The sequence below is a fragment of the Stegostoma tigrinum genome, chromosome 5 (genome assembly GCF_030684315.1).
Source record: "Stegostoma tigrinum isolate sSteTig4 chromosome 5, sSteTig4.hap1, whole genome shotgun sequence".
Lineage (NCBI taxonomy): Eukaryota > Metazoa > Chordata > Chondrichthyes > Orectolobiformes > Stegostomatidae > Stegostoma > Stegostoma tigrinum.
In genome coordinates this window covers 36,581,666-36,603,722 of record NC_081358.1, presented here as the reverse complement: position 1 = coordinate 36,603,722, position 22,057 = coordinate 36,581,666, and the positions used below count along the sequence as shown (strand labels likewise).

At 40.9% G+C, this 22,057-nt stretch overlaps 1 protein-coding gene across 14 annotated transcripts in view; it reads left to right on the top strand.

Moving 5' to 3' along the window:
* fam110b (family with sequence similarity 110 member B) overlaps positions 1-22,057 on the top strand; it is a 155,576-nt gene that overhangs the window by 80,969 nt on the left and 52,550 nt on the right. Inside the window, exon 3 of one of the 14 annotated variants that reach the window (XM_059645917.1) lies at positions 4,122-4,252. The exons of the other annotated variants lie outside the window; for them this stretch is intronic. The gene's annotated coding sequence lies outside the window, so the exon portion shown is untranslated. The remainder of the gene's footprint in view (positions 1-4,121; positions 4,253-22,057) is intronic. 14 annotated transcript variants of the gene reach the window in all.

Below are 22,057 nucleotides of genomic sequence, written 5' to 3'. Positions count from 1 at the left end.
GCTGCCAGACCTGCTGAACTTTTCCAGCAATTTCTAAGTTTGTTTCTGATTTCCAGCTACTGCAGTTCTTTGAGTTTTTGACCCTTAACTTAAAATTTGTTGTCATGCATCTGACAAAACAGAAGCCCGTTCGAAATATTCAGTTTACTTGTCGTAGGCTCATAAGCTGTGGAAACAGACCCTTCAGTCTGACTCATCCATGCTGATGGGTTTCCCAAATTAAACTCACCTCGTCTGCCTGCGTTTGGCCCATATCCCTCTGACCCTTTCCTGTGCATGTTGTAATTGTACCCACCTTTACCACTTCCTCTGGCAGCTCATTCCATTGCACGCATCACCCTCTGTGTCAAAATGTTGCCCATCAGGTTCCCTTTTAAATCTTTCCCCTCTCACCTTAAAACTATGCCTTCTAGTTTTGGACTCCCCTACCCTTGGTAAAATATCTTGGTTACCTTATCTATGCTCCTTGTGATTTTATAAACCTTGATAAGGTAACCCCAGCGAAAAATGTCCCAGCGTATCCAGCCTCTACTTATATTCAAACCCTCCCAGCCTGGCCACAACTTTGTAAATTTTTTCTGCACCCTTTCTCGTTTCACAACATCCATCCTGTAGTTGGGCATCCAGACTTGTACACAGTATTCCAAAAGTGGCCTTACCCAATGTCTTGCTCAGGCACAACTTATTCCCCCAATTCACGTACTCAGTGCTGTGACTAATGAAGGCAAGCGTATCAAATGCCGCCTTCACCACCTTGTCTACATACCACACTACTTTCAATGAACTATGTACCCGCACCCTTGGGTCTCTCTGTTTGACAACACACCCCAGGGCCCTACCAGTAACTGTGTAAGTCATGGCCTGGTTTGTCTCACCAAAATGCAACTTAACTTAAACTCCAACTGACACTTCTCGGCCTATTGGCCTATCTGGTCCAAATCTCTCTGTGCTCCTAGATAACCTTCTTCACTGTCCACTATATCATCCACAAACCTACTAAACATACCTCCTATATTCTTATCCAAATCATTTATACAAATGACCTGCAACAGTGGACTCAGTGCCGATCCCTGTGGAACTCTGCTGATTACAGGCCTCCAGTCTAAATAGCAACATCTACCACCATCCTCTATCTTCTACTGTCAAATCAATTTTGTATCCAGTTGGCTATCTCTTCCTGGATTCAGTGTGAGTTAAACTTACTAACCAGTCTACCATTGTGGAACCATGTCTAGGGCCTTGTTAAAATCGATGTTAATCACTGAATGAATGTGGGACAGCTTAATTAAGAGTTTCTAGGAAAGGAGGCGTTCTTTATCCTCTGTCTCCCTTTAATTTGATCATTTTCTGTCCGAATCAAAAGCTCCTTAAAAATAATACTTGCAAATTAAAAATCTAATGATGACCGTTGCCAGTTGTTGGAAAAACCCAACTGGTTCCCTAATGTCCTTTAGGTAAGCAAACTGCCATCCTTACCCGGTCCGGCCTACATGTGATTCCAGACCCACAGCAATGTGGGTGACTCTGAACTGCCCTCTGGGCAGTTAGGGATGGGCAATAAATGCTGCCTAGCCAGTGACATCCTCGTATCGTTAATTAATTTTTAAAAAAATGCTGTGTGTTAGGAGTAATGTGAAATACAACTGGGAATGTCAAACTGATAGACAGCAAAACAGGAAAAATCAACTCATTTTAGGAAGGGACACTTGGTCACTTTTTTTTCCCCTTTTCATAGTACTTACTAAAATTTAAATTTTACATTTTTAAGTTCCCAAGTCCTGGCCAAGGCCTATAAACAAGAGCAACCTGTGAATAGTTCTCAAATTCATTCAATAAATTTGAAAAACATTGACCACAGCACCATTCCAGAAATTCTGAAAACCGTTTTTGTTTGGAAATAGTGATACTATACTGAACAAAGAAGCTTTTGAATGCTAATGAATTTACTAACTTTAGAAGCACATTAAGGTGAAGTTTTTGTTTTCAATAATCACTCCAGGAACTAAAATGTCATAACAGCTTTTTTTAGATAGCAATTTAGTAACAACAGCAGGAGAGCTAGAAGCATACAAAAACAAAATCAAGATCTAACGCAATAGAGGTTGTGAAGTGGGTCATCTTTAGATCTCATCCTGACAAGCTTTCATTTTTATATATTTATTTTTACACATTTTTAAACAAAATGATCCTTTAATCGAAAGGTCAGCATGGATGAGTTACACTGATGCACCTGTTTCCGTGCTGTATACCTCCATGACTCTAAGTACATCACATGCCAAGGATAATAGAAATTTACTTCACATGAATGTTATCAAAGAACAGTGCAGATCACAATCAGCAGTTTCTCCTCCCCGCAACTCGTATCTCCTCCTTGCTACAGATTCTCCTCAAAGATTTATGTTTTCTTTTCTGTTGCATACCTTGAAGTACTGTGAAACAGCATTGCTCAGGCTCTCTTCAAACGCATTAGCTTCTTTGGGACTTCTCTCATTTCACTGCAGAGACAGCAAAGTCTTCAGTGCTGTATTTCAAGAAGCCAAAGTTGGAGCTATTTTCTGTTTCTGTTTCATCTTTCCGTAGAGCCTATTTGGCTTCTGGCAGTAGCTGGAAATATAATGCAATAACAGCGATGGATTCTGTCTTAACTAAACCAGGGAATGACTAATTTAAAAAGCGACCCCATCTTTCAAGGACATTGTGTCCAAATTCACTCAGCTGCCTCAATTTACCCAGTACTTTGTACATCATTGACTGTTGTTTAACCTCTAATTCCTGGAGCCTGAACATCTCATTCCATGCCCTTTTGCCAAACCCAACACCCCAGGCCTTGGCATCAATGGGCTATTTTTCATAAGCTCATTTAAAAAAAAGGAACGGCAATAGGTCTTTTGGCCCCTCAAGCCGCTGTGCCATTCAGTAGGATCATGGTTGTTCCGACATTTTTCATAGATAATAAGGTGTAGAGCTGGATGAGCACAGCAGCCAAGCAGCATCAGAAGCAGGAAAGCTGACGTTTTGGGCCTGCACCCTCCTTCAGAATTCTCTGAAGAAGGGTCTAGGCCTGAAACATCAGCCTTGCTGTTTGGCCTGCTGTGTTCATCCAACTCTACACCTTGTTATCTCAGATTCTCCAGCATCTGCAGCTCTGACTATCGCTTACATTTTTCATGTCTGCTTTGCTGATTTTTGCCCCATTATCCTTAATTCCCCAACTGATCACAAAACTATCTCAGCAAGAAATATACACGAGCTCTCTGCCCCCTGCCCACTCTCTGAGGCAAGGAGTTCCAAAGACACTCAACCCTCTGAAAGAAGAAATTCCTCCTCCTCTCAGTCTTAAATTAGTAGCCCTTTATTGTCACAACTGTGCCCTCTGGTCATATTCTCTCCCATGGAGGGATACATACTCTCAGTATTTTAGCACAGCTAACCCATTTTCACCTGCTTGTAGTCCCTATTGTCAGGTTTTCCTCCTTCCCTGGTTTACCATTATCCATTCCTTTGTCCACCTACTGTCTTTCCCTCCCTCTGGCCTCCGTCTCCATCTATTCTCTCACTCCTTTTAACCTTCATCCCAAGCCCCCTGTCTTCAGTATATGTATCACCTTTTTCTAGATACTAGCGAGGAAGGGTTGCTGGACCTGAAATGTTGGCTCTGCCCTCTCTCCACAATTGCCGCTAGACCTGCTGCGTTTTTTCCAGCAATTCCTGTTATTTTCTAAACCTGTTTGAACAGTTTGCATTAGATGTTCAGTATTTATTAAACATTATCACACATAAATCATGAGTGCACTGTTATTGTGTTTAAGGATTGAAAAATTTGAATGACAGATTATTTACGAAAATGATCAACCGAATTCCTAAGTATGAAAATATTTTGAGTGCTGTTGAGAACTTGTGGGATATTTGTATTTGTAGAATCCCTATAATGTGGAAGCAGGCCATTCACCCCATTGTGTATATACTGACCCTCCAAAAAGAGTGCCCCTAGACATATCCCCATGCCCTATCCCTGCAACCCTGCCTTTTCCATCAGTAATCCACCTCACCTGTACACCCCTGGACGCTACGGGCAATTTAGCATGGACAATCCACCTAACCTGCACATCTTTGGAATGTAGAAAGAAACTGGAGCACCCGAAGGAAACCCAGGCAGACAGTTGCCCGAGGCTGGAATCGGACCCAGGTTCCTGACGGTGTGAGGCAGCAGTGCTAACGGCTGACCTACTGGCTGAGATTTGCCAGCTGAAGGGTAATAAATAGAAGTGTACAATTCTTATGCAACATTGTGGAGGTGTTGATGTTGGAGTGGGGGTGAGAGATGCTCGAAAAGCTTGTGTCTTCAAATCAACCTGAGACTATGACCTGGTGTCATGTGATTTTTGACCTTAGGCAATATTGAACAGAGGAATTTTTCTCTATGTATTGGCAGAAACTTCTTTTTATACCTAATAATATGTGGGACGAATTGGAAGAAACCTTGGAGATAGCAAGAACTGCACATGCTGGAGTTAGAGTCAATACAGTGTGGAGCTGAAGGAACACAGCAGTTCAGGCAGCATTGGAGGAGCAGGCGAGTCAGTGTTTTGGGCCTAGCCCCTGGTTGCAGTTCATCACCACTTTCTCAAGGGTGAGACAGGAATGGCCAATTGATACTAGCCTAGCCAATGATGCCCACTTCACCTGCGTGAATAAAATATACAAAATGTATTGAAGATTGTTCTTTTCATAATCAAATGCTTTCTAAAGGAACGTGAAAATCTGCATGCGTCATTGCATATTTTGTTATGGTTTTAACATTTTTTTATTATTGCTTTCTTGTATTTCATCCTGGTCGAATAACACCTTAATCAAACCAGTACCCATCAATGGGAAAGCCTTTAAGTTCTGATACTTTTAATGTGTAAGTGAGGATATTTGGCCTTTGTGATTAAACCCAATGACAAACAGTATTACCGCTAGATCTATTTGGTTTTGTTCTGTAGTGTTTATGGCGATTATAAATAGTTATTTCTTTATATAGGATTCAAAGTAACTTGTTCAAGACAATGAAAGATTGTTCTTTACACGTGGTTGAACTGTATGCCCTTAGTGTAACCTGAGGTTCTTAGGAAATGTAAACAAGATTTATTTATAACATCTCAAAAGCAGCTGTGATTCTTGGAAGTATATGTAGCTTTCCAATCTGTTGAGCTTTGAAAAGTAAATATTAGTTACAATGAGAGAGTTTATTTTTCTGCTGTCTGCCCCAAGGCTGATAGGTCACAGAAAATTCAGTTCAGGAACTGATGACTTCCATGTAACTGATTTACAGTTTTTGAAAGTGGAGCAGAGAAGTCATGGGGCTGAATAAACTGCAGATAGGTGGAAGTTAATCAAGATTTTTAAAAAACTTGGTTCAATTTGAACTTTTGGTTTGTTTAAATGATGGTTTCTTTGGTAGCATGTCTCATAATGTCTGATTTTACAGCTAATAACTTGTCTATAACCGAAAATTACTCATTTATAATCACAGCCATTGGAAGCTCAAAACTAGTCATTTTTTAAATTCATTCACGGGATGAGGGTATTGCTGGCATTTATTGCCCATTCCTTATTGCTCAGACAGCAATTAAGGGTCAAACACATTGCTGTGGGTCTAGAGTCACGTGTAGGCCAGAACGCACAAGTTCTGCAGTTTCCTTCCCTGAAGGACATTAGTGAACCAGATGGGTTTTTGCGACAATTGACAATGGATTCATGGTCATCAGTAGACTCTTACTTGCAGATTTTAGGTGGGATTTGAACCTAGGTCTCTGTGTTAACAGACCCTCGATAATACTACCAGGTTATCACCTCCCCTGAATTAAATAAGATTGTTGGATTCAAGGACATACTGCCTGTTATTTTCTGGTATTTAAAACAAATGTAGAAAATGTCAAATTCTGAGAATTCAAGTGATTGGCTTTGTAATGCTGATTGGCAAGACTCCAAACTTGCAGCACATTGCGTGAAATCTTAGTGTGTTTAATTTGCTCAATCAACAAGCGTTTGAAATACCTGCCTGGAATTACGTAACTCCCTACAATGTTGGCTTCACAGAGTCGTCAGAGGCATGTACAGACGGGAAATGTACACTGACAAGTGGATTCTACTTGTAAACCCATTGTATTCATTATATCCAGCCCCATAACATAAAAATGAATTTACCTTCATCCTCTTGGATTATGGAAATAACCGCAAAAGCTTAAAGCAAAGGAAAGCGGAAAGTGTTTATTTAATTTAATAAAGTACTATGATTTATTTGCCTTTCTCCCCATGCATTCCCCCCCCCCCCCCCCCCAGTCTCCCTCCCCCTGACCTGTCCCCTCAGTGCCAAAGTTCTAGGGCAGACTTGTTCAGCAGGCAGCCTGTGAATCACAGTGTGATATGCTCAGGGGCTCAATCCAGCTATCACCAGGATTCCAAGCCCAGGAGGAGTAAGTGGGAGATTCCGAAAGGAGATTCTCTTCCAATCCAAAGCTGTCTCCCTTCACGTCTGTTACTGATAGGTGCACTAGCGGGTGACGGTTGGAGAATTTGTAATGAATGGAAGGGCAGAGTGGCATGTTGTATGAACGGAGTTTGAGAGTGGGCCTGTCACAAACTTACCTTTTTTGTCCTGTGCGCTCTGCAAAGCTGCCCCCATTTTAGAGAGGTGCAAAAGGCAACTCACTTCTGTCACTCTTCTCTGAATTCAGCCAAAACCAACTTGGAGTATGTGCCACCAGAGATTAAAGACAAAGTTAATGTTTGTTAATCCCAATTTCTTACTTTAATCCCAGTCCCTCCCCATCCCGGTCTAGTCTGTCTGCTCCTGTCTCTCCAGCATGCAGCTCCACGTGGAAAGGGTGGGTGACGCTGCTCCAAACACATCTCCGTGTCAAAATTTAAGTTTTCACTGATCTTATATTAAATCCATTTTTAACTGTTACGAGACCTGACATAACTCTGGGATTTAAGATAACAAAGTGTGAAGCTGGATGAACACAGCAGGCCAAGCAGCATCTCAGGAGCACAAAAGCTGATGTTTCGGGCCTAGAACCTTGGGATCTAATTTGTCTTGAGCATCATTGACAAATCTTTGAGCAATTTTAATTGTTATTTGTTTGTTGAAGAGCGACATATCTGGAGATCTATTAGTAACTCAAAGTCGAAAAAGTCATATTTTTGGAAGGTAAGTTGTAAAAAGTATAATAAAAATTACATCAGAAGAAAATAGTTTCATATCGCTCTTAACGGTAGCTGGTGTTAGAATTTTGGCTTGTTCTCAAATAGCTACAATAGACATTGTTATGATCCAGCCCTACAGCATTTTCAGTAAATATTCCAAATATTACGAGTCTCTCTTTTCAGATTCTTAAACCACACAAGGTGTAGAGCACTTGGTATCAGAGGATTGACTAATCAATGTACCTGTGTCCACAGGATTTTCAGTGAACTGAAGATGAATTCTGAAATCGAGGTGGCTATAACACAATTGGTGCAATCAGATTTCTAAAAGTCAAAACGAAAACTCTTTAGAAAACCATAGAATGGCCAGGCTTCATAATGATTAATGTGTTGGATGGCCCATTGACAGGAGTTTAGGGGAAGAGCATTTGGGAGGTCATGTGTTGTAAGCCCTATTCTATAGATTGTCACCAGCAATGTAGTTTTGTAGGGGGGAAGGGGAAGGACCGAATGCAGGAATGCAGGAGGGGCAAAGAAAATCTTTTGAAGAAGGGTCTAGGCCCGAAACATCAGCCTTCCTGCTCCTCTGATGCTGCTCGGCCTGCTGTGTTCATCCAGCTCTACGCCTTGTTATCTTTTATTTTAGCAGAAGGTTGTCTGGATTGGAGTGTCTTGACGGTAAAGAAAGATTGAACAAACTTGGGTAGATTTCGCTAGACCATTGGAGGCTGAGGGATGACCCGAAGGAAGTATATAAAATTATGATCGGCGTAGAAGGTGTGGGCATTCAGAGTCATTTTCCGAAGGTAGAAATGTCAAATCCTGAATGTGTAGGTTTAAACTATTCCCGTCTCACTTTTAAAGAGATGTGTGAAGAAAGTATTTTACGGAAGAGGATGGTAAGTGCCTGGAGCCTACTGCCAGGGGAGGTGGTAGATGCACGTATGCTTGCAAAGTTTGAGTCATGCAGATGCATGGACAGGCAGGGAATAGAGGGATAAAGACCATGTGTAATCATCATGACAGATGTGGTGGGCTGAAAGGCCTGCTCCTGCACTGCACTATTCTATGATTAGGTCCTGAATATCAAGGGGTCTGTAACATTTAAGTATAATAAAAGTTTGGTGATTTCAGATGATCTTTGTTCAAGCAATCAGGATGTAGAATCGGTTCAGGTTGAGATAAGAAATAGTACAGGCGATGAATCACTATTCGCAGGCCCCATAACATTCATAGAGTCATAGAGCTGTACAGCATGGAAACAGACCCTTCGGTCCAATTCATCCAGGCCGACCAGATATCCCAAATTAACCTAGCCCCATTTGCCAGCATTTGGCTCATCTGTCTTAACCCTTTCTATTCATATACCCATCCAGACGCCTTTAAATGTTGTAATTGTACCAGCCTCCACTATTTCCTTCGGCAACTCACTCCATGCACGCACTAGCCTCTGTATGAAAAAATGTCCCATTAATTCTGTTTTTATTGCAAAGTTGGGTAGAGTACTTGTGGATTAGGAGGCAGAAAATTAGAATTTGGCATTGATAAAATGCTAGTAGGATTGTATGGTTTCCTTTAAAAGATGATGTGTCTTTTCTATGCTTAGAGATTTAAAATGAATGTCTATCAGCAGAAGCTTGAAAATACACAGATAGTGCCCATAGTGAAACATTTGTATCGAAAGGCCATACAGTTAGCAGGCCAAACGTCAGTTTTCTACCAAGACGGTAGATTTTTGAATTTAGCCAGTTAACTTGAACCAGGTACTTAGATACCAAATTTAAATTCAAATTAAATCTGATGGTTTTGACAAGTTAGGACAATCCTATTGTAAGAAATATTGATATATTATCAAGGGAATAAAAGAAGAGGGCAGTTGGGCAAAGACCCCAGAGCTAACTGCATCTGCCAGAGCTAACAGGCCTCAGATCTCAAGAGAGAATCACTGGCTCTCAGCTTCCTCTATGTCTTAGAAAAAGCACCATCTAAATAACAACAGTACCCACAGCACAACTGGTTAATATTCCTGACAGAAGAATCGATGGAGAAGGCACAGAACATTCCGGAAGACACATAACCTGGCTGTAATTTTGTGAGACTAAGTACATTTTTTAATATAATTGGGGCTTCTTTTTATTGGAACAGCATACCATTAGAATCTTGTTTTATTTAGGAATAATTAACAGTTAGAAGGGGTTTGCAGGTATCGCAGCATGTGTGAAGCAAAAATCAGAGTTAATGTTTCAGGTCCAGTGAAGGATCACCAGACTTGCTGAGCTTTTCCAGCCACTTCTGCTTTTGTCCTGATTTATAGAATCTGCAGTTCTTTTGTTTATTTTAGTTAGATGGGATTTATTTTGTTTGTTAATAGTTCAGTTAATTTGTTCACTGTTGGAATTAGGTAAATAAATTGTAACTTGTTGGTTTTAAGGTGCGTGTCAGGGCTTCATTTTATTTAACCACTAGAAGCTGCTGTAAAGCAGGTGACACCATTTTTCACACTCCTTTTACATATTATAGGGCAGGGTATTCCTGTTTGGGTGTTTTGGTTTTAGTTCTCAGAGGTGGGGCGGAGTGTGTGTCAACCTCTGCTTTGTAACAGACTGGGGGGCTCGCCATCCGGGATCTGGGCAGATTTGAATAGACTTAGGATACAAAAGGTCCCAGCAGATTTAAACAGACTTGAGGACTATTTGTCTTAGATTTTTCAATAAAGGTTGAAGTGGATAATCAGATTAATTTCAGTTGCTTGTTGCTTAAATCAAAAGTGGGGAAATGGTTCTGAACATTGATAAAGACGTTCTGGGGTTCAAAGATGCTTCCCAAAATTTGCTACGAAAGGTTAGAAAGACAGAAAAGGTGACACTTGTAGAATGAGCAAACAGGCTAAAATTGAATTTAACTGGGGATAATAAGAAAGCTGAAATTGTAATCGAATTAGTCAAGCATTTAGGTATATCAGAGAAACGGTCATGTGCAGTGGAGTTAGAAATAAACAAATTGCACATTAGATAATTGGAGTTAGAGGACAAAGAAAGGGAACGAAGATCCCGAACCAAACAAAAAGAAAGGCAGAGTCTTAGCTGAACAAAAAGAAAGAATTGCTGTGGCAGAAGACAAGGAGTGGAAGGCCATAGCAGAAGAAAGGGAAAATGAGATAGAAGAAAGGGAGATAGAGAGAGGGTTTCAACTTCAGAAGCTGGCAGTTAGACAGGAACGGAGATGTACAAGGATGGAGATCAAGGTAGAAGGTAGGCTTAGTGAGGTGTATGGTGATGATGAGCAAACCCATCATAGCCAAAATCCTCAAAGCGACCTATAAAAATGTATCAAAACATTACCAAAATTCGTGAAAAAGATGTGAAGCCTTTTCCATTTCCTTTGAGAAATTGGCTAAACAGTCGAACTGGCCGGAGACTGTACGAGTAATATTAATTCAGACCAAGTTTATAGGCAGGGCAAGTGAGGTGTGTGCAGTGCTCTCAGAGATGGTGTCGGGAGAATATGAAGAAGTAAAGCAGGCTATTTTGAGTTCCTACAAATTAGTACCAGGAGCATATACACAGCAGTTGAGAAATATGAGATAGGAACCAGGTCAGACTTGTATCGAAATAAATAGAATTAAACCGAGGAGCTTTGATACATGAATGAAAGCATTAAAGGTAGAAAAGATGTATGAGGCTCTTACGGATGTTACTCTGCTGGAGGGGTTTAAACAATCACTTCCAGAAGTGATAATAACTCATGTTGAGGAGCAGAAAGTTAAAACAGCGCAAAGAGCTGTGGAGATGACGCACAAATACACATGAGTGCATAAATCGAAATATAGCTTCTGACAGCAATTCCATTCTGTGAGGGATAGAAGTTCCGAAAGAGCGAGATCCTTCATTGAAAGACAAACTAGATGATACTGGGAATAGTTTACTACGTGTGAAACAGGAAACCCAAGAGGGTGGAAAGGAAGCGAAAGACCTCAGGTGCTTTCACTGCAATAAGATGGGACACACAAAGTCACAAAGAAAGGCACGGGGGAAAAAGGATGTTTTAAAAGTGGCTAAACCAATGATATAACTTAAGGTAGCAAATTTTAACATTGTTATGGAAAACGATAGGACAGGTCCACAGTGAAGGTGCTAATCTGGACCAGGGCCAATTTTGGTGCCATTAGACATAATCTAGCAGAGCTCAGTTGGGTAGGTCTGTTTGAAGGAAAAGGAATAGCTGGCAAATGGGAAGCTTTTGAAAGTATGATATCAAGATTCTAGGTGCTGTATGTCCCTGTTGGGGTGAAGGGAAAGTCTGGTAGGTTTACTGATCGCTGGCTGACGAGGAATAGAGGCTCTGATCAGGAAAATGAAAGTGGCGTAAACTGGATTTAAGCTGTTGGGCTCAAATGATTCCTTAGATGACTATAAAAAGTGTAGGAGGACACTTAAGAGGGCATGAGGTGGATCTGGTAGATAGGGTTAAAGTTGATCCCAAAAGGTTCTATAGCTATATTAAGGGGAGATGGGTGGCTAGGGAGAGAATAGGTTCCCTTAAAGATCAGCATGGCCTTCTATGTGTGGAGCCAGAGGAGACTGGGGGAGATTTTTAATGAATATTTCTCCTCAGTGTTTACTGATGAGCGAATCATGGATGCTAAGGGAATAAGGGAAACAAGTGGGATGTTTTAGACCACATACATATTACTAGAGAGGAGCCTTTGGTCACATCAAGGTGGATAAGTTCCCTGGGCCGATTTAAGTCCATCCTCAGATAATGTGGGAGTTTAGGGAAGAAATTGCAGAGGCCCTTGCAGAGATTTTTGCTTCAACTTTAGCCACTGGTGAAGTTCTGGACGACCTGGAGGTTCGCCAATGTTGTTCTGTTGTTTTAAGAAATATGGCAAAGATAAGCCAGGGAACTACAGGCCAGCAAGCCTGACATCAGCAGTAGGCAAGTTATTGGAGAGGATACCAAGGGACAGGATCAACCAACATTTGGATAGTCAATGTCTGATTAGGGATAGTCAGCATTGATTTTTGCATGGACGGTCATGTCTGACAAATCTTCTAGAGTTTTTCAAAGAAGTAACCAAGGGAACAGATGATGGTAGGGCAGTGAATATTGTGAATATGGACTTCTGTAAGACCTTAGACAAGGCCCCAGGCAGGTTAGTCATAAAAGTTAGATCACGTGGGATTCAGAGAGAGCTAGCTAACTGGATTCGAAACTAGCTTGATGGTAGGAAGCAGAGAGTGGTGGTTGAAGGTCGTTTCTTTGACTGGAGGCCTGTGAGCAGTGGTGTGCCACGGGTTGGTGCTGGGACCTTTGTTATTTAATATTTACATAAATGTTCTGGATGTGAGTGCACAAGGTATGATTAGTAAGTTTGTGGATGATATAAAAATAGGAGGTATCATTGATAGTGAAGATGGTTAGCATAATTACAGATGTTGATCAGGTAGGCGGTGAGCTAAGGATTGGCAAATGCAACTCAACACAGATGTGTGTGAGGTGTCGCACTTTGGAAAGTCAAACCATGGTATGACTTATACAGTCCTGAGAAGTGTTGTGGAACAGGAGGACCTAGGAGTACAAGTACATAATTCACTGAAAGCAGCGTTACAGGTGGATAGGATGGTGAAGAAGGCATTTAGCATAGTGGTCTTCATCGGTTGAGGCATCGAGTAGAGGAGTTGGGACATTATGTTACAGTTGTATAAGTCATTGGTGAGGCTGCACTTGGAGTATTGTGTTCAGTTTTGGTCACCCTGTTATAGGAAAGACAGAGTTAAACCGAAAGTGTGAAAAGATGATTTACTAAAATGTTGTTAAGACTAGTAGGCCTGACATATAGGGAGAGGTTGGACAGAATAGGACTTTATTCCTGGGAACATAGGAAAATGAGAGGTGACATTATTGAGGTGTATAGAATCATGAGGGGCATAGAAAGGATGAATGCGTATAATCGTTTTTCCTAGAGATGGTAAATTGAAAAGTAGAGGGTACAGGTTTAAGGTGAGAGGGGAAAGATTAAGGAGGACCTCAGGGTCAACTTCGTCATGCAGAAAGTGGTACATATATGGAATGAGCTGCCAGAAGAAGTGGTTGAGGCAGGTACAAGTGCACAATTTAATAAAATATTTATATAGGAACATGGATGGGAAGGGTTTAGAGGGATATGGACCAAATACGGACAATTGAAAATAGCTGACTAGGCCTCCTGGTCAGCATGGGCCTGTTTGGGCCAAAAGGCCTGCTTCTGCGCTGTATTACTCTGAGTCTGTGAATTCCAGGAGAAGTCGAGGAGCTGCAGGAAAGTGCACAGCCCTCTCATGGGCTGTATAGTAAGATAGTGCCTGATCTTTTCAAAGATTTCCCCTGTGTGGGTAAGATTTATACAGGTAGGACAAGGGAAGAAGGTGAAAATGTTAAAATACGGAGAGTTACGGGATCTGGTCTGTTTCTGATAGTAAAAGATGAAAATATTTGCACTCCTTCTAAAATATTGCCCGCGAGAATGGCAATCTGAGGAATAAATGGAGAGAGGAGTAGTTTTCCCCTGTGTAAGATGATGCTAGAAAGTCCAACCAAGACTGGGGAAGTAACATTGGGAGTGATTGAAAGAGCGGCTATTCCAGGAATAGTTTCTTTCTGGAAATGATATAGCTGTATCGCAGGTGGCAGTGATGCCAGATGTAGTGGAAAAACCAAAAGAAAATCAGGGAACTGAGGAGTTGAAGGGAAACTAACTCTGATTTCTCTCCAGACTGTGCGGTGACAAGATCCCACAGCCATAAGTTGAAACAAGAAGAGAGACCAAAAGAGAGAAATGAACGAGTTGTGGTCCAGTTAGTTGACACTAGTTGACAAAATGGTAAAGTAAAAACCTCAGGAGGTAGAGGTGTTTAGTTCTGAAAGATTAGTGGAGTTACGACAAAAAGATGAGCCAATATAGGATTTATCATAAAGCCTGCTTGGAAAAAAGAATCAATGTATTCCAGAACGCCTCAGGATAACTTTCAGCATAAAATCTTAAGGTAGAAATGGAGGCCAGAGCAGGTTAGTGCAGATGAGAAATGGGCATAAATTCACCAGATCATGTTGCCAGTAGAATGCAAGCAGGAAGCACAGGGGGTACCACGTCAGTTACCTGTGGGAGGTCATCTAGGAGTGAGGAAGACTCGAGCTAAGATACAGAGGCATTTTTATTGGCCATAATATGTGGTTGAATTTTGCTATGTTTGTATTACATGTCAGATGGTAGGAAAGCCACAGGCAGTGATAAAACCACTGCCTTTGAAGCCAATTCCCTCACTTGAAGAATCTTATACACGGGTTATAATTGATTGTGTAGGTCCCCTCCCTAAATCCAAAAGCAGGAGCCAGTATTTGCTAACCATAACGGATGTGTCTACTCAGTTTCCACAGGCAGTTCCATTATGGAATGTCAAGGCAAAAAAGGTTGTGGAGGAGTTGCTTGCTTTCTTTACCCATTATGGACTTACCAGGGAGATTCAATCAGACCAAGGGTCCAGTTTTACTGCCCGAGTATTTAAGGAGATCCTGGATAATTTGGGCAACAGATGCTTTAAATCGAGTACGTACAATGTGGTTGACCCTCAACTGCCCTCTGAGCAATTAAGGAGGGGGAATAAATGCTGGCCCAGCCAGAGATTCCCTCATCCTGTTAATGAATAAATAAATAGAGTACCGTCCTGAATCCCAGGGACCATTAGAAAGGTGGCATCAGAACCTAAAGACAATGCTGAGGGCTTGTTGCCAGGATTACCGAAATGATTTGGATAAAGGTATCCCATTTCTATCATTTGCTATTAGAGGTGCTCCAGATGAATCGACTCGGTTTACGGCATTTGAGTTGCTATTCGGACACAAAGTAAGATGGTCTTTAAAATTGATTATGGAAAAGTTGACAAGCCCGAAGTCGGAGATCTCACAGTTGGATTATGTGTCTGAGGTGAGAGAAAGATTAAACCGAGTCAGTGAATTAGCTCGACAACATTTGAAGGTGTAGTGAAGCAAGAAGCAAATAAGAAATCTAAAATTTGTACGTTTGCCTGAGGGAATAAAGTATTGGCACCGTTACCAGCAGTAGGAAATCCCTTTAAAGCAAGGTTTAGTGGTCCCCATCAAATTGAGAAGTTAAGTCAGGTGAATTATCTGGTAGAGATACCGGATAGGAAAATAATTTATGGGATATATCATGTGAACAGGCTGAAACGTTACTGTGACAGGGAAAGGGAACCGGAGAAACCGGTATTAGTTACTGTTAGAGGACTCAAGCCATATGATTTGGATTTTGATGTGCCTCAGAATAAATTGAATAATGAGGAAGTCCTTAAGGAATGAGATTGCATAGTGAGCTATCTGTCCCAGGAACAGAGAACTGAATTGACAGACTTGTTACAGTGCGATGGGGACCTGTGCAGAAATAGAATGGCAATAACTAATACCATAGTTCATGAGGCTGATGTAGGGAATGCTGTTCTGATGAAACACCCTTATAGGCTTCAAAGCAGCACAGATTCAGAAGGAAGTGGAAACAATGCAGCAAGAAGACATCATAGAGATGAGCCAAAGTGAATGGAGATTCCCGATCATGTTGGTCCCAAGACTTGATAGTACTCGATGTTTTTGCATAGATTATTGTAAGATCAATACTGTGACCACATCTGACTCATGGCCAATTCCAAGGCTGGTGGATTGTGTAGAAAATGTACGACAAGCCACTTACATCACAAAGTTGGGCTTACTTGCAGTTACTGGCAAGTACCTTTGTTAGAGAGAGTGAAAGATATTTCTGCTTTTGTAACCTCAGCTGGGCTGTATCAGTTTAAAGTAATGCCCATTGGAGCAAAAAACACACCAGCCACTTTTCAAAGGTTTCTGAACAGCGTTGTTGTCGGATTGACTGATTGTGCCATTAACGTAGATGACTTGGTGATCTTTAACCATTCGTGAAAAGATCACATGGAGCTTTTGGAAGACCTCTTTGAAAGACTACAGAAGGCAAAGTTGGATGTAAATGTGACAAAAACAGAATTTGCAAAGGCGGAAGTGATGTTCTTCGTGCACAACGTCAGACACGGACAGATGACACCAAGGGCCATGAAGACAAAGGCTATCGAGGAATTCCCAAGACCATCCTCAAAGAAGGAAGTGCTTTGATAGAAACATAGAGACGTACAAGATAGGAGCAGGAGGAGGCCCTTCGGCCCTTCGAGCTGCTCTGCCATTCTTCACGATTATGGCTGATGGTCCAACTCAATAGCCTAATCCTGCTTTCTTTTCATAATCTTTGATCCCCTTTCACCGTCCTAATTGGTCTACCCCGAATCTTCATACTGTGACCCCTGGTTGTAGACACACCCACGATCGGGAACATCCTCCCTGCATCTACGCTGTCCAGTCCCCTTTTAAATTTTATAAGTCTCTGTGAGATTCCCCCCTCATTCATCTGAACTCTAACGAAAAAATTCCCAACCTAATCAATCTCTCCTCAAACGTCAGACCTGCCATTCCCAGAATCAGCCTGGTGAACCTTCACTGCACTCCCTCGAGAGCAAGGTCATCCTTCCTCAGAAACGGAGACCACAACTGCGCAAAATATTCCACGTGTGGTCTCATCAAGGCCCTGTACGCTTGCAACAATATATCCCGGCTCCTGGACCGGAAACGTCTCACAATGAAGGTCAACATACCATTTGCCTTCTTTACCACTTGCTGCACCTGCATGCTAACATTCAGCGACTGGTGCACAAAGGCACCCAGGTCCCACTGCACACTCCCCTCTCCGAAATTACAGCCACTGAGGTAGTAATCTGCCTTCTTGGTTTTTCTTCCAAAGTGAATAACTTCATGTTTATCCAAATAATGCTGCATCTGCCATTGATTTTCCCAATCACCCAACCTGCTGAGATCATGCTGAAAGATTTTCACGTCCTTGCCACAGTTCACCATCTCGCCCAAATTGATATCATCTGCCAACTTGAAGATGTTACATTTTGTTCCCTCGTTCAAATCATCAATATATACTGTGAATATCTGGGGTCCCAGCACCAATCCTTGTGGCACCCCACTAGTTACTGCCTACCAATTTGAAAAGAACCCATTAATTGCAACTTTGTTTCCTCTCTGCCAACCAGTTTCCTATCCATTCTCACTTCCCCATCCCATGCGCTTTAATCTTGCACATTAATCTCTTATGTGGCCCTTTCAGAAAGCATTTGACAAAGTCCAAATATTACTACATCAACTGGCTTGCCCTTGTCAGCTCTCCTAGTTACATCTTCATAGAAGTCCAATAGAATAATTTTTAGGATTAAGTGGATTCTACAGAAAACTCATACCAAACTTTTGTAGCATGATGATACCATTGACAAACTTTTTTAAAAAAAAGACATGTAATTTTGGTGGACAGAAGAGCAATACCAGCAGACATTTGAGAACTTAAAAGCAGTGTTAACCACCACATCAGTTTTAGCCATGCCACATTTTTCAATACTTTCAAAGTCACTATTGATACAAGTGGATGTATCTGTTGGAGCTGTGTTGTTACAGGAGGATGATTGTGGAATTGAAAGGGCAATCAGTTCTTTTACAAAAAAATCAACATCCACCAGAAAAAATATTTAACCATTGAAAGAGAGTTATTGAGTTTGGTAACGGCCTTCCAACATTTTAATGTTTACATTGCAAACAGTGCATCAGAGATGATTGTGTATACCTATCACAATCCTTTGGCATTTCTGGAAAGTTTAAAGGACAAGTACGCCAGAATATTCCATTGGAATCTCATGTCACACAGACACACTTAATTTACAGATTGTACAGGTTCTGGGTCATGAAAATGTTATATTGGATGCTTCGTTGCGTGTTTAGAAAAAAGTTTACTTAAGATAGAAACAGTAGTGTTCAATGTTATATGTAAATAGAATTAATATAACATGTGCAACTCTAGATCAAGTAGGTATGGGTCTGGTAATATAATGGAGTTAAGGTGGCTTCATATTTTTCTTTTAAAACCTATTCATAACAATGGTTCATTTTTTTCTTAAGAGGGAGACGTTGCAAAGTTGAGTAGAGTACTTGTGGATTGGGAGGCAGACAGTTAGAATTTGGTATTTGTAAAATGCAAGGGTGGGAGGAAGTGTTCTGTGGTCCCTTTAAAAGATATGTTTTTTTCTATGCTTAGAGATTTAAAATGTATGTCTGTGAGCAGCAGCTTGAAAGCTTGCAAGTACACAGAGAATATCCAAATTGAAACATATGTATTGAAAGGCCATGCAGTTGGCAGGCTAAGTATCAGCTTTTCCCAAGGCAACAGGATTTTGAATTTAATCAATCAATTTGAACTTGATACTGAGATACCAAAAAACTATCAAATTGAAACTGATGGTTTTGACAGCACAGGACCAATCCTATTGTAAGAAATATTGCACCATACTATTGTACCATCAAGGGGATAAAAGAAGGGGGCATTTGATCAAAGACCCCAGAGCTAACTGCCTTCTGCTGGAGCTAATGCCCTCATCTCCAAAGGAAAAAAGAGTTGCTGGCTCTCAAAGCTTCCTGTATGTATTAGAGAAAGCACCATCTAAATAACAATGATATCCACAGCACAGGTGGTTAATATTCCTGCAGAAGAATTGACAGAGAAGGTGCAGAGCATTCTGGAAGATAAGTAACCTGCCTGCAATTTTGAGAGACTAAATTCTATTTTTGTAATTTCAGTGAGACTTGTAGATATTGGAACAGTATACCATTAGAATCTTGTTTTATTCAGGAATGGAGAGTAATTAGAAGGGGTTCATTTGGTTTGATCATAATTTAGTTAATTTGTTCCCTGTTAGAGTTAGATAAATAAATCATAACTTCTTAATTTTCAAGTGAGTGTCAGGGATTTATTTCATTTAATCACTAGAAGCTAATGAAAAGCAGGTTATACCACTTTTCAGAGATAGTAGGAACTGGTGATGCTGGAGCCAGAGATAATACAGTGTGGAGCTGGATGAACACAGCAAGCCAGGCAGCACCAGAACAGCAGGAAAGCTGGTGTTTCGGGCCTGGACCCTTCTCCAGAAAATTTTTGACCTGAAACGTCAGCTTTCCTGCTCCTCTGATGCTGCCTGGCCTGCTGTGTTACTCCAGCTGCAAACTGTGTTATCTCTTCCGCACTTTTCATACTCCTTTTTTATTATAGGGTGACGTGCTACTGTTTGGATGTTTTTGTTTTAGTTCTCAGAAAGATGTGAATCTCTGCTTTATAACACCTTTTAAATCTTTGCCCGCTCACCTTAAACCTATGTCCTCTAGTTTTGGACTCCCCTACCTTGGGGTTAAGAACTTGCCTATTCACCCTATCCATGTCCCTCATGATTTTATAAACCTCTATAAAGTCTCTCTGGCAACATCCTTGTAAATATTTTCTGAATCCTTTCAAGTTCCACAGCATCCTCTCTATGGGAGGGAGACCAGAACTGCACACAGTATTCCAAAATTGGCCTAACTGATGTCCTGTACAGCCACCACCAGGCCTCCTAACTCCGATACTCAGTACACTGATCAATAAAGGAAAGTGTACAGAACACTGCCTTCACCACCCTGTCTTCCTGCGATCCCAATTTCAAGGAGCTATGTAATCACGATGCAAGAGGAAGTAGACAAGAAAAGTGTCCAAAGACCAGAATTGAAGGTGACAGCCAATTCAAAAAACTGGAGTGGTTGAAGAGATAGTAGAGACCAGGATGGAGTGATTTGGAAATGAGGAGCATTTCAAAATTGAGTAGCTAGACTTAGGAACCAGTTGGTGCTTAGTTAATAGTTAATTTTCAATCTGGAATCGATAGATTTTGGCTATTGCTAATGGATGTGGAGCAAATCTGAATACGTGGAGTTAGGTAGTGATCTCATGGATTGACAAAACATTAGTCAGTACATATAGTGTAGTTTGGGAAATTTGGCTGGCCTGGGCAAGTTGAGCTGGAATGTCTTGTTTCTGTGCTGTGTGACTCCATGCTTATGACTCTATGGCAAGTAGAATTTGAACATGGAACTTTAAATTCAGAGGTAGGGAAAGTAGCACTATATCGCAGATGGGTCCCGTTTCATTGAATGATTTTATTAATCAACTTTAGGTTCTGTTTGCTTCTAGGTCATTGCGGGGGTTGGGGGGTGGTGCAAAGAGCTTGAATGTATTGTTTTTGCTTGCAGAGAATGGGACCCTGCATATGAATACATGTTCTCCCTGCTGTCCTGACCAAAGTGTATACCTTCACATGTATTTTAGTGATAGTCACTGCCTGGCCATTGTTTTCATTGCTGCTTGTGGGACTTGTATTCAGGATAACTGCCACATTTCTCCTGACAACTAGAATTCAACATGTGCCATTGTTGATAGAGGGTTTTAGAATCCAAGGATATGAAAGATGCTCTGAAAATAGAAGTTGTTTATATGTCCTGTCAGGAGAAATTACTGTTCATCTGACACCGTAAAATTAGTTATGTTTCCCTCTACCGATTCCTTTACAAAGAGCCTTGCTGGAAAATGAATATTCATGATCAGGTTTGATCTAACCCATACTTAGTGATTAGAACCAGGTGGACCTTGTTGACTGAGATCCTTGATTGGGGTTGTTAACTCGGGCCAATTAGGAAACCAATCAAGAGACCAATATAAACAGGGGATTTAGATTCTCAGTTCAAGGGACTGACTCTGAGCTGGCTGGTCACAGCAATGTTCTGTGTATGAGTAAATGAAGGGATACTAGCATCTGTGCAGTTATTTCACTATGATACTCTTGTTGAAGGACTTTCAAACGCTTATTGTCGAGGCATAGATGTGAAACACTGGTAACTTGAGTAATATACTGGATATTGACGGTTTTTTTGTACGTGTGTGTCTAAGCATAAATTGCAGCCATTGGAAGCAGACGGAATTGAATTAGGAACATGTCTTTCAGAAACAGAACTAGCCCTGTTTCAATCCAATTTGGTATACAATGATGCAAATGCTTCATTCAAAGTGAAAATCGTTCAACCATTTATTTTGAGGAGGGGAGAAAAGATTAGTCTCTGTGCAAAAAAACCATGCAAGCTGATATTCCTAATAGTGACTCTGGTCTGACCAGATATGGTTATGAACAAAAATAGGTTTATTAAATTGGAGAGTGGTATAGCAGTGACCATCCCAGCCACAATGTGTGCATGGCTGTATGTATTGCCATATCCCATGGGTGTGTCGGGTAACTATTTAAGTGAGTTTCATCATACCATTACAAATGTGGGATTAGATTTGGTGCAATTCACAGATCAGACCAGTTGATTTACTTGTTTGTGAGCTTTCTAATTATTAAGGTACTATCTTTCAAAATTCATTTTAGCTGTGAGTAGTACAGTGCTGAAATATTAATTAATACAAGAATGGCAAAAACACTCAGTTCATTTTTGTCATCTTCGGTTCCTTGATCTTGAATTAGCAAGATTTCCTTGCAAAAGTAAGATCAGTGAAGTAAAAGGTACAATGGGTATAGACTATCTAGGCTGTACTGGACCCTTTAATTTCCCCCAGTACTTTTGTTCTCTTCTAATTGGTACAGTATTCAGAATGTTTATACTGAGTTTGATTCCATAAGTACTAATACTTCATCCAAGCAGCCATTCTTTGCACTGCGGCCTAGGCTGTGTTTAAGGATGTTCCAACATCTGTATCATTAAGATTCAAATAGCAACTGCAATTTTAAAAACACACAAAAGAAAGTGCTTTGTTTGCACATAGTTACCTTAATCCAGATTTAGCCTGGAGCCTTTAACCTATTCACATTTGAGAGTGGAAAATTGCATCTATCCTATGCAAATAGAA